We start from the raw sequence: 9,519 nt of genomic DNA on the forward strand, positions 1-9,519 counted from the left end.
AGTCCATGGGGTCACAAAGAGTTGGACATAGCTAAACAACTAAACACCAACAATGAATGAAGGAAAAACTCAAGGGGAATAAGGGTAACAAGACCAAAGAAGGTAAACAGCTTGGCTTACAAGGTCTGAACCGATAGAGCTGTGTAAGTTATCTCACGCTAGGTAACAAATCAACTCAAGCTGTAGTGGTGTGACAGCATCATTTATTATAGTCGTGGTTTCCATGGGGCAGGGATAGAGGAAGGTGTCTCATGGACAGTCACTTGTGAGCTCTATTGTGGCTGCACTCATGTGTCAGCTGGGGCTGCATCATCTGAAGGCTTGGCTGGGGCTGGAGGATCCACTTCCAAAGTGGATCTTTCAGATGGCCGGCAAGTTCTTTCTGGCTATTGGTTGGGGGGTGCCTCAGTTCCTCTGCCAGTGTACTTGCCACAGGACTGCTTGAGTATCCTCCTGGCGTGGTGGCTGGTCTTCCCTCGAGCAAGTGGCCACTGAAATGCCTTCTATCTAATCTCAGAAGTCACGCATTTCCAATTCCTTAACATTCTATTGGTCACAAAGAGGCAGCCCTGGTTCAATAAAGGGGTTGACTACGTAGGGACTTGAGTGCTGGGAGACATGGATCCCAGGGGACTGTCTTGGAAGCTGGCTACTGCAAGAGTCAACCTGTTCTCCAGGATTTGTGGGACTGTGTCATGCCATGAGGATCCATATGAAGAGGGTTTTAGGGACCTTCACTTTTTGGCTTTACCCACTGCCTTAGATGAAGCACTGACTTGGCAAGGGCGTACACGGCCACCCCTCCTCCAGTTTTATCTTTAGAAATCAGAAGTGAGAATTTAATCATACTCCTTAGTTCACAGTATACATTCATCATTGTCCTATGGGAGGCTTCTTTTTTGCTTTATTTATTTATTCTCTTTTTAATCTCCATTGCACACTTGCACTCTCTCCTCTATGCCCCTTCCCCATGACCACCACAGGCAAGCAGTTTAAAATGTTTGTTGAGGGTCTTAGCCTGCTTCGGCCAGTATCACAAAATGCCATGGACTGGTGGTTTAAACAACGGACAGTTATTTCTCACGGTTCCGGAGGTTGGGAAGTCCAGGACCAGGTTTTGGTTCTCGGTGGGGGCCTTGCTTGAAGACGGCTGCTGTCTCACCGTGTCCACACGTGTGTCTCACTGTGTCTCTTCCTCTTCTTGCAAGGTCACTAATCTCATCATGGGGCCCCAGCCTCATGACCTCATTACCTCCTGAAGGTCCTATCTCCAAATACCATCACATCGGGAGTAGGCTTTCAACATGTAAATTTGAGGGGCAGAAAAACATTTAGTCTATAACAGTGGGTATCTTTATATTTTTATGTATACTTGGAAAATAGGTAGTGTTGTTTTGTCTGTTCATGAATTTGTAATCTCCATATAGGTTATCAGACCAAAGAATTTGCTCTGTATGTCATTTGGTTCACTTAGCACATACCTCCTCTGAGGTGGATTTCTGCCCCCTTCTAGTCATCCATCCTCCTGGTGATGGATAGACACCCAGATCACCTCCAATCCCTCCACCACAAATAATGTTTCAAAGAAACCCTTTTCCCTTTAGTCCTGAATGAAAACATCTCTGGAGTCTCCATGCAGGTAGAGGCCCCTGGGTCATAGACATACATATATGTACTTAATGTGACCACATGGGAGCAGGTGACTCTCCAGGGCACCTTTTACTCTCCTAGACTCCAGGCTGGAGAGAAACTGTGTCTTCTTCTCTCCCTTCTCCAGGCGTTCCTGCCCAGGTCCACGGTTTTGATTGAGAGACGTACTGCTTTCCAGGAAGCTACATGAGTTGCAGCCCACACTTACAGGTCCATCTGCTGAACATAGCCTAATGTGGTATCCCAATATCCCCAAATGAAAAAAGGTTGTTATCGCATGGTCTGAAAGGTCATGTCACTGCACAGCCAAGTTCATGTCTCTATCCCTCACCTTCTTGCTGAGCATCAGATCTACTTACCCTGTTACCTACAACACACCCCTCCTTGGCTGTTCAAAGGCCCCCTCCAGCTCAGCTTGTCTGTGCGCTCTATATTTTCATGACCACTGCCTCCTTACCAGAATGGTACCACCAGCTCCTGCTCAGTCGCGTGGTCACCACTGATGTCACCTCTGCCTTCTCTCTCTGCTTCCCTTGGTGAGGTTCTGCTGGGATCATCCCCTAGACACTTCTGGGGTCTGCCGTTCCTTTTCCATTCAGACACCGTTATTCTTGGCTCAGATTATCTCGCCAGTCTCCTGGTTCAAAGCCAAGTCACTCACGCACAGGAGGCTCTGCGAGCAGGAGCCACACACCATGTAGTCCCCAGCGCAGGTTCCTGACCTTGATGCACAGTTGGATCCCTGCACCAGGAGAGGGAGGTTGAATCAACTGAATCAGAACCTGAGGGCAGAGTGTGAGGGCAAGAGAGGCTGGCATTTCTAGTTTTAAAAGTTGCACAAGCTTATGGTGACCAAAGGGGAAAGGTGAGGGATGGGGGATAAATTAGGAGGTTGGGATTAATAGACACACACTACTATATTTGGGCTTCTCTGGGGGCTCAGCCAGTAAAGAATCCACCTTCAATGAAGAAGACTCCAGTTTGACCCCTGGGTCAGGCAGATCCTCTGGAGAAGGGCATGGCTACCCACTCCAGTATTCTTGCCTGGAGAATTCCACGGACAGCGGAGCCTGGCGGGCGACAGAGGGGAAGCAGAGTTGGACACGACTTAGCAACTAATACACACACTATTATATTTAAAATAGATAATCAGCAAGGAAAGAACGCTAGCACAGGGAACTCTACTCGATATTCTGTTATAACCTGTATGGGAAGAGAATCTGAAATGCACACACATATGTATGTGTGTAACTGAACCACTTGGCAGTACACTGAGACTAACGCAACACTGTAAATCCACTATACTTTAATATAAACTAAAAATTAAATTAAAAAATAAGCTGTACAAGTGATTTGAATGAACAGTCTGGGTTGTGCTCACTGCTCTCATGAAGTGCTTCTCAAACTTAACCGAGTAGATGAATTACTTGGGGATCTTGGCAAAATGCAGCTTCTGATTCAGGAGGTGTGTAGGTGCTGTGTTTCTAACAAGCACCCAGAGGCTGCTGATTCTGCTGGTTGGCCGACCACACTTTGAGGAACACATTCTAGTTCACACAGGGCCTAGCACACTGCCTCCCTCATACCAGTGCTTGAGAAATGCCTGTTGGATGCTTAATGCATGAGTTAGAGAGGGAACACCAGGCACTTAGGCGTATTATTTCATCCCATTTTCACATCACACTGAGTGGCTATCTTCTTTATAACTCCCGTTTTACAGCTGGTAAGTGGGAGGCAAATGGCTGTAGCAATTGGCCTGTGTGCTTGAGATGAGTGATCGTGGACACACCTGTTCACTCTCTCAGTCTTAGTATTTGTTGTAAAAGAGGGAGAATAAAAGTAATTGCTTCATAGAATTATTGAAAGGGACAAATGACATCAGTTCAGTTCAGTTCAGTCACTCAGTCGTGTCCGACTCTTTGCGACCCCATGAATCGCAGCACGCCAGGCCTCCCTGTCCATCACCAACTCCCGGAGTCTACCCAAACCCATGTCCATCGAGTTGGTGATGCCATCCAGCCATTCATCCTCTGTCGTCCCCTTCTCCTCCTGCCCCCAATCCTTCCCAGCATCAGGGTCTTTTCTAATGAGTCAGCTCTTCGCATGAGGTGGCCAAAGTATAATGACATAGTGCATGGAAAATTCCTGGCAGAGTTTCTGATGCTTTCTAAGAGACCAGTAAAGGGTAGTTTAAAAAATGGTGCACAATTTCCCACCTATTAGGATGAGTAGAGTCAAAAAGACAGATAATGACAAGGCTTGGTGAAGATGTGAAGTTGGAACCCTCGTACACAGCTGCTGGGACAGCAAATGGTGTGGCCACTGTGGAAAACAGTCCAGAAACTCCTCAAAAGTAAAGCACAGAATTATCACAGGACCCAACAATTTCACTCTCACCTACCCAAAGGGTGGAAAAAAGGATGCCTACTCCAAAACAGGTACACATATGCTCATAGCAGCATTGCTCATAATAACAAAAGAGTGGAAATAGGCCAAACATCCATGTATGGTGAAAGGATAAACAAAATGTGGTCCATCCATACTGTGGAATATTATTCAGCGATAAAAAAGGACTAAGGTGTTGATTTATGCTACAACATGGGTGCACAGTGAAAACATGTTAAGTGAAAGAAACCACCCATTGTATGATTCTATCTATGGAACATCTATAAATGGTCATTGCCTTTGGTTGGGAAAGGTGGGGGACTAGGGGTAATAGGCAAAATATATTGGGTTTCTTCGTAGCGTGATAAAAATGTTCTAAAGTTGATTGTGGTGAAAATACTAAAAACCATTGAATTGTACACTTTATTTTTTAATTTATTTTTTGAAGTATAGTTGATTTACAATGCTGTATTAATTTCTCCTGTACAACAAAGTGGTTCAGTTTTATATATGTATACATTCTTTTTCATATTCTTTCCCATTAGGATTTATCAAAGGATATTGAATATAATTCCCTGTTCTATACAGGAGGACCTTCTTGTTTATCCATCCTATGTATACTAGCCTGTATCTGCTCGTCTCAAACTTCCATCCATCCCTCCCCACCCCTGGATTATACACTGTAAATAGGTGAATTGTATGGTATGTGTAGGATATCTTAATACAGGTGTTACCCAAAAAGTGGCATGGTGAGGATTCAAGCACTGGTTTGGGACTTAAACCTATGGCACCTGATGGAGCTATTTATTTAATGAATCAAGACTTGGATGGACCTAGAGACCATCATACAGAGTGAAGTACGTCAAAAAGAGAAAAACAAATATTGTATATTAATGCATATATGTGGAATCCAGAAAAATGGTACAGATGAACCTATTTGCGAAGCAGAAATAGAGATACAGATGTAGAGATCAAATGTGTGGATTCCAAAGGGGAAAGGGAGGGTGGGAGGAACTGGGAGGTTGGGGTTGGCACATATACACTATTGATACTATGCATAAAATAGGTAACTAATGAGAATATACTGTATAGCACAGGGAACTTAGTGCATTGTGGTGATCTGACTGGGAAGGAAGTCCAAAAGGAGGGGATATATGTATACGTATGGCCGATCCATTTCGCTATACAATAAAACTAATGCAACATGGTAAAGCAACTGTACTGCAACAGAAATTAAATTCAAAAAAAGACCTCTTTGAGGGTCTATGATGCTAACTTCCAAATCTTGTGACTCTGTGAGCTCACCTCTACCCAGAGAATTAGAGGCCCTGAAGGATTCTTGACCCTTCCTGCTGCCCCAGTAGCAAGCATTGGCTCGACATGTAATAGTTGCTCAGTAACTGCCTAGTGAATGGCATGGAATGGGTGTTTAAGAAACGTCAACATATTAAAATGACTCCCCTAACATTAAGCGTTCAGAAGTGGAAGGCACTTTGGGAAGAAGGTACATTTAGAGGCCCACAAACAGCAAGATGAGAACTGCCCTGCAGCCACGGAGGCCTGGGAAGAAGGAGGCTGCAGTGAAGTCACACTCTGAGCCGGGAACTCCATAAATTGAATGGAAAAGTGACCAAAGAGCTGATGGTGTCGTTCCAGTCCAAATCTGAAGATCTGAGAAGCAGGAGGGCCAATGGTTCCAGTCCAAGTTCAAGTTCAGTGGTGGGAGAAGATGGATATCTCAGCCTGAAGAGAGGCAGAGAGAAAGAACTTTTTGTTACTGAGCCTTTCAGGCTAGTTAGGCCTTCAGCGGATTGGACAAGGCCCACCCACTCTGATGGTAAAGAACCTGCCTGCCAGTGCAGGAGACTTAAGAGATATGGGTTCGATCCCTGGGTTGGGAAGATCCCCTGGAGAAGGGCATGGCAACCCACTCCAGTATTCTTGCCTGGAGAGACCCATGGACAGAGGAGCCTGGTGGGCTATGGTCCGTAGGGTCGCAAAGAGTCAGACACAACTGAAGCGACTTAGCCTACACTGCTTTACTCAGTCTACATTTGAGTTTAAGCTCATTCAGAAACACTCACCCCATACCCCACCCTTATATACTCAGAAATAATGTTTAACTGGGCACCTGTGATCCAATTAACTTGACCCATAAAATCAGCCTTCACAGTGAACAAATGTGCACACAGATGTCTAACTCTAATGTGTCTGGGTCCTTCTTTGCTGAGTTAAGAGTTGTTGACTGGCAAATGACCAGATGCTCCAAGGATGTATCAGTCACCAGATGCTGTTAGGATGTGGGATTTGAGACAGACAACCTCAGGGTAGGCTGGGAGTAGTCCTAGTCCTAGGAACCAGTACGTTTCTGTACTGATTTGAATAGTGTACCCTAAAAGTTCATGTCATCCCAGAACCTAAGAATGTGGCTTTATTTGAAAATAGGATCTTGGCAGAGGTAATTAAGATTCTCTGGTCGCTCAGTGGTAAAGAATCTGCCTGCAATGCAGGATATGCAGGTTCAGTCCTCGGTCTGGAAAGATTCCCTGGAGAAGGAAAATGGTAAACCACTCCAATATTCTTCCCTGGAAATCCCATGGACAAAAAAGACTGGATGGCTACAGTCCATAGGGCAGCAAAGAGTCAGACAGACATGACTTAGTGGTTAAACAGAAAGATCATATTGGGTTACTGCTGCTGCTGCTAAGTCATTTCAGTCGTGTCCGACTCTGTGCGACCCCATAGATGGCAGCCCACCAGGCTCCCCCATCCCCGGGATTCTCTAGGCAAGAACACTGGAGTGGGTTGCCATTTCCTTCTCCAATGCATGAAAGTCAAAAGTGAAAGTGAAGTCGCTCAGTTGTGTCCGACTCCTAGCGACCCCATGGACTGCGGCCCACCAGGCTCCTCCATCCATGGGATTTTTCAGGCAAGAGTACTGGAGTGGGGTGCCATCGCCTTCTCCTAACTGGGTTAGGGTGGGCCTAAATCCAGCAACAGCCCTTGTAAGAAGATGCACAGATATTCAGGAAGAATAGGGCCTTGTGAATCTGGAGGCAGAGGCTGGAGTGATGCAGCCACAAGCCAAGAATACCAGGAGCCGTGAAAAGCTGGAAGAGGTAGGAGGGAATCTCCTCAAGAGCCTTAGGAGGGAGCGTACAAAATCCGAGACACCTTGATTTGGTACTTCCGTCCTTCTGAACTGTGAGAAAATAAGTTTGTTGTTTTAATTATCTGGCTTATGGTAATTTGTTTGGCAGCCACAGGAAACTTGTATTAGCCTCCCAGGTGGCACTAGTGGTAAAGAAACCACCTGCCAATGCAGGAGACACAGGAGATTTGAGTTCGATCCCTGGGTCAGGAAGATCCCCTGGAGGAGGGGATGGCAACCCACTCCAGTATTCTTGCCTGGAGAATCCCATGGACAGAGGAGCCTGGTGGGCTACAGTTCACAGCATCGCAAAGAGTCAAACATGACTGAGGCAACTTAGCACACACTGTCTTGAGCAAGAACCTCCTGGGCCTTTCTGCCTCTCAAGGGCGATTGCCTGTCTCTGCTCCTCTTTCTAAAACACTCAAATCCCCTCTGGTGACCCTGTTCCGCTAACTATAAATGATCAGGTCCCCATGCGCTTTGGTAGGCCCTCTTATTTTTTTTGCTTCCCTGTTACTTATTGAGCCAGGAGGTTCAGATTAACTTTAAGGAACTCATTTGCATTTCAGATAAGAAAGGCCTGCTTACTGGGATGGCTGCAGGGGGAGCCGCGAGGGGAGCTGAAACGCAATTCGTCTGGGCCGCTGACTCCACAGAAGTCTTTCTTCCACTGGGCCTCTGCTGGGTGTGACCCTGTGACCTGGGGGGGGGGGGTTTATGGTGCCCACTCTCCAGGAGATGTCCTGCATAATTCCCTGCAGTTAGAAGGCTTCCTGGCCCTCCCTGAGTGTAGAGAGTTCTGTTATTTTTTTCTAATTACAAAATTAATACGTGTTCATTGAAAACAATTCAGACAATACGTAAAGCTGCTGCTGCTGCTGCTGCTGCTGCTAAGTCACTTCAGTCGTGTCCGACTCTGTGTGACCCCATAGACAGCAGCCCCCCAGGCTCCCCAATCCCTGGGATTCTCCAGGCAAGAACACTGGAGTGGGTTGCCATTCCCTTCTCCAATGCATGAAAGTGAAAAGTGAAAGTGAAGTTGCTCAGTCGTGTCCGACTCGTAGTGACCCCATGGACTGTAGCCTGCCAGGCTCCTCTGTCCACGGGATTTTCCAGGGAAGAGTACTGGAGTGGGTTGCCATGCCCTCCAGAAGATCTTCCTGACCCAGGGATTGAACCCACACCTCTTATGTCTCCAGCATTGGTAGGTGGGTTCTTTACCACTAGCGCCACCTGGGAAGCCCTACTATCTTCCTACTGAGCTGTTATTAGTGAAAGTTGCTTAGTTGTGTCTGACTCTTTGCGACCCCATGAACTGTACAGTCCATGGAATTCTCCAAGCCAGAATACCGGAGTAGGTAGCCATTCCCTTCTCCAGGGGATCTTCCCAACCCAGGGATCAAAGCCAGGTCTCCCACACTGCAGGCAGATTCTTTACCAGCTGAGCCACCAGGGAAGCCCCTGTCAACTCTTCTCCATTCTTTATTAGGTGTTTTTGGACAGATGCGTACACACACACACACAAACACACACAAACACTCACACACTTTTTTCTTTGTTTGTGTTTGCATTTACATTTTATTTTATTTTTTATTCAAAAAAAATTTTTTTTTGGCTGTGTGACTTGCAGGATCTCAGTTCCCTGACCAGGAATTGAACCAGAGTCACAGCAGTGAAAGCCCAGAATCCTAACCACGAGGCCACCAGGGAGGTCTCTCAGTTACACTTTATAAGAGTGCTGTGCACTATGCATACTATTTTGTAAGCTGTTTCTTCACTTTATAGCACTGTGCACATTTTCCACGTGTATCATGATGAACTGATATGGACATTTTATTATTTTTTTCATTGAGGTATAGTCAATATACAGTGTTGCTTTAGTTTCCAGTGTGCAGCAAAATGAATCTGTTATGCTGTGGACCTTTTTTTTATTTTTTTGGCTGCCTTGGGTCTTAGTTGCATCTTGGGGTTTCTTTCATTGCAGCACACGGACTCTTTAGTTGTGATCCATGGGCTTGGTTTCTCCGATGCCTGTGGGATCTTAGTTTCCCGACCAGGGATTGAACCCACGTCCCCTGCACCGCAAGGCAGATTCCTAACCACTAGACCACGAGAGGGAAGTCCCTATACATTTTAAATGACTGTGTCATTGCTGGCACCCCCTCCCCTGGACATGCCCCTACTGTGCAGCATGTGGGTTAGGATGGCCAGGTCAGAAGGACAGAGGCGTACCTGTTTGAGGATGAGGGTGGGGTTCCCACCCTGACCCAGACACTATTGAATCGCTTTTCCTTGTGACTTTGTTTTCCTAGACACTGAATGTGTGTAAA

General features: G+C 46.2%; 1 long non-coding RNA gene across 1 annotated transcript; it reads left to right on the top strand.

The window, feature by feature from the left end:
• The first annotated feature begins 596 nt into the window (after positions 1–596).
• On the top strand, positions 597–1,960 carry LOC145507487 (uncharacterized). The gene is made up of 2 exons (XR_014054907.1): positions 597–831; positions 1,778–1,960. It is a non-coding gene; the product is annotated as an uncharacterized LOC145507487 (long non-coding RNA).
• Positions 1,961–9,519: the final 7,559 nt, after the last annotated feature.

This window comes from Giraffa tippelskirchi, chromosome 1 (assembly GCF_054371585.1).
Source record: "Giraffa tippelskirchi isolate mGirTip1 chromosome 1, T2T-mGirTip1v1.2.pri, whole genome shotgun sequence".
Lineage (NCBI taxonomy): Eukaryota > Metazoa > Chordata > Mammalia > Artiodactyla > Giraffidae > Giraffa > Giraffa tippelskirchi.